This window comes from Rattus rattus, chromosome 9, assembly GCF_011064425.1.
Source record: "Rattus rattus isolate New Zealand chromosome 9, Rrattus_CSIRO_v1, whole genome shotgun sequence".
NCBI lineage: Eukaryota > Metazoa > Chordata > Mammalia > Rodentia > Muridae > Rattus > Rattus rattus.
The window spans coordinates 13,662,419-13,666,360 of NC_046162.1; the positions used below are offsets into that span (position 1 = coordinate 13,662,419).

Sequence of the window (3,942 nt, forward strand, 5' to 3'; positions counted from 1 at the left end):
CTTTACCTGACATGTGGTGTACTCCAGCAGGGGTGAGCACCCTACCCCCATGCTAAGTTCCTGTGACTCTGTTGAACAAGACGTGACATTCAAACGGAGACATTCGAACACAGACTGGCCTACAGGGAGACAAAGATTTTATGTGGGAGCACCATAAGTCTTTTGTTTAGTCATTTTAAAATTTTAATAAAAATATAATTACATCATTTTCTCCTTCCCTTCCCTTGTTCCAACTCCTCCAATGTCTCACCCTGGAAGTCTTAAAATTTTGAGAAACAGCATGTCTGAGGGGCTCGGACATAGTAAAGAAGAGTCATGGGAAGTGCATGTGCAGGCACGTGTGTGTGTGTGTGTGTGTGTGTGTGTGTGTGTGTGTGCGCGCGCGCGCGCGCATGTGTGTGTGTGTGTGCGCGCGTGTGTGTGTGTGCGTGTGTGCATGTGTATGTGTGTGTGCGTGTGCGTGTGTGCGTGTGTATAACCAAATTCCAGGAAACATAGTTCTCTAGTATGCCTGTTTGCACTCAACTCTGTCTGGTTTATTTTCTCCTTCTTTCACTTGGAAAATTCCTGTTCATTCGCTAGGAGCAGACTCAGATAGGCATACTTCCTTGTTCCTGTTACTGCCCTGCCACAGCACTACACTTTGTATTCAACCACACTATTGGTTTTAGGAAACCAAAAGCCAAAGGTTTTCCTACAGCATGGACTGAAATGACCGTCTTCCTGGGTCTATCTGTTAGTGCACAGAGATCCTCGTATCAGATGTGAAGGAAGGAATTCTCACAATCTCTTTGGCATATATAAACTAAAGCCAGCATATGCAGAGGTGATTACCATAGCTCTTGGGAAGGAGGACTCATGCTGTGTGCTCAGTGAATGATTGCTACAGGAATGAGAAACCCGTGCCCTTTGTGCCTCAGCTGTCCGTGCTCTGCCCACAGCAGACATCACTAATTGATGGCTTATATTCAGACCTTGCCTCAGCCTAGAGCTTCAACAGACATGCTCAACAGTATAGAGTTCATTTGTGACTGGAGAACTATTTGCTGTGCCCAAATCTTTATTTGGTGCTTCCCAAGTCTCTTCCTCAAACGCTTGCTTCAAGGACATTGTGAAACTCTGGGGATAGTATCCAGGAGCCTGACTTTTAAAATAAGAACTTGAGGTGATTTGGGGACATGCTAAATCCTGACACAAGCTAATCTAGCTGTCACTGTCTCGAGCTGCTCAAATGAGTAGATGCATAACTTAGCAACGCGTGCACTTTGAAATATATTACAAGACAGGAGAAGGAAGACTATTCTGACAACACCCTTCTTCCCAGGCTCCTCAGCCTGAGATGGAATATTCTAGATTTCAGAAGAAACTCATCCCACTTTCTAGAACTATGCCCTGAGAATTTCTTCATTATTTAAAAAACGCGGAATGCTTCACAGACGTGAGTGCCCTCCTGTGTAAGGGCTATGCTAATCATCTCTGTACCATTCCAATTTTAGTTATGCGTGTTGAAGCAAACACGACACTGCCTTCATTTTTATCCCCCTGTCTCATATCAAATGTGGCAATGTCTTTCAACGATAATGATGAAAGAATTTGAAATCCCCAAATTTCTTTGATATTCCCAGCTCTAGTCAATGAAGATGTTTATTTTAATGGAGCCAAGAAGAAGTTAGCTTTGGAGGGCAGCCAAACATGGGGAGATTCTGTGGTAAGCAAGTACCTATTATCTGGAAGAGTGAACCTAAAGAAAAGTCTGTTTGCTTCCTTTCTGTTCTTCAGTGGCTTTGGGGTTTTTCCACACAGAGCCTGAGCTTCAATCCCCTCAGATTCTCATCCCTGGCACATTCTCTCTCCTCTCACCGTTGGCTGTACACCATCCTGTTTACTGTTCAGGTCCTCTTTCGCCTATGACCCTTATCCCAGCCTCTAACTGTAATCTCTTAGCCCAATTATCCCCAAAGGCAAAGTGTTCCCGACCGGATTTGGAAGATTTTGAATGGATGATGGGGACATACTTCAGGTAGGCTGAGTGACATGACTAGTCGAGCAACAGGAAGAAGGGGTGGGGGGGAGAGAAAACAGAGCCTTGAGGCAGGAGAAATAGTTCAGCCAGTGGAGCACTTGCTGCATGGGCGGGCATGGATTTGTGGCCCCAGTATAGAGGATGGGGTAGAGACAGGCAGATCCTGTGGTATCATTAACCACCCCGTCAATCTGAAAATGTTAGCTGGAGGTTCAATGAGAGATCTTGTCTCAAAATAAGAAGGTGGAGAGCAACTAAAAAAAACCACCATGGTTCTTCCCCATTCCCCCCTCCACCACCAACAACATGGAAAGAAAGAAAATAGAATCTTACTGTTGGCTTGTTGAAATGGCTCACTTGTCACACAGACCTATCAACCTCGGTTCAATCCTTGAAACCCATGGAGAAAGGAAAGAACTGACTCCTGAAAGCTGTCTTCTGATGTTTACACTGTGCCTGAAAGGACCCTCTCTCTCTCTCTCTCCTCCTCTCCTCTCTCTCTCTCTCCTCTCTCTCCCTCCCTCCCTCCTCTCCGGTGTCTCTCTGCTTGATCTCTCTCTGTCTCTCTCTCTCTCTCTCCTCCCTCCCTCCTCCCTCCCTCCCTTTTCCCTCCCTCCTCCTTTTCTTCCTCCCTCCCTATCTCTTTCTCTCATTTTTAGACAGAAATACCCACAATAGCGAGTGCATGCCCAGAGACCAAGTTTTGATCTCCAGCACCTTAAAATAATAATAAAAAAATAATATAAATGCAATCTTAATGAAAAGCAATTCTAGAATAGCCAAATTCATAGAGACAGAGAACATTAGCACTGCTGGGGTGGAGAGGAAGAGGGTATAGGGGCGTGTGATGCAGACATAGAGATGAGATAGTCTGTAGATCATTGATCATAGTTGTAGACTTGATAAACACACCCAAACTCACCAAATGTAAACTTGGAAAAGGTGAGTTTTCTGGCATGTAATGTATCTCAAAAATGATTTCAATAAATAAACATGATCTGATTTTGTGGTCAAAATAGCTGAGGCCTGAGTCATTTCAGCTACACATGAAATCCCAGTTTAGACTTAAGTCCTTTGACTTGCTCATACATAGGTTCTGGCCTTTTTTTAACCCCTCTTTTCATCATCTTTTATCAGACTTCTGTGGTGCCCCTTCTTCTCCCTAAGGAACCCCTCTTGCTCTCACATCTCCTGTTGGTTTGGATGGGAGTTACTGTATCATAGGCAACCTACCAGAGGCTATATCACCAAAGAAAAGGACGTTTCCTATCACCAGCAACCATTAACTATCATCAGCTCCTCAACGGGGAGTCACGGTCTCATGAGCTACTTCCCAGCCTATGCTGGAATATTGACTGGACTCAGTGTTATGCAAGTCTTATGAGTTTTTGAGTGGGACAGACATGTATGCACCCCAGAAGATGCAGCTTCATGGAGCTCACACTTGTTTTGGAGCATGGTCCTCTCTCCCTCTAATTTTTCTGTATCTGTGTCCTTCCTCCTGACTATTGCTGACTGTCCAAATTGTTCTGACACATCACGGCAGAAGGCAGACTTCCTACAGGGGATTCTTTAACATTCCCTCTATTTATTTTCAGAAAAAATAAACCACCCTTGTATGCATGTTTCCATAATAGCAGTCATGCTCATATAATATTCTGTATTAGATACAATTTGCCTTACTGGACTGTGTGCTCCTTAAGGACTGATTATCCACCAAAGACACTTTTCGTTGACAATAGAAAGTCAGTTTCAGTTTTCTTAGAAGACAGATAAAGGGTCCGGAGCCCAGGACACCATCAGATGTGTTTTTTTCCCCGGGCTCAGCTCTCTTTGGCTGACTTACCTTTGTTTTCTTGCAGCTTCTACTGTAGGGGCGAGTGCAGCCACCTTCTCTTCTTAATTCCAAGGTTTACCTT

General features: G+C 44.3%; 1 non-coding gene across 1 annotated transcript; it reads right to left on the reverse strand.

The window, feature by feature from the left end:
- Positions 1-1,414: 1,414 nt before the first annotated feature.
- On the reverse strand, positions 1,415-1,519 carry LOC116910629. Its single transcript, XR_004389168.1, has one exon. It is a non-coding gene; the product is annotated as a U6 spliceosomal RNA (small nuclear RNA).
- Between the last annotated feature and the right edge of the window lie 2,423 nt (positions 1,520-3,942).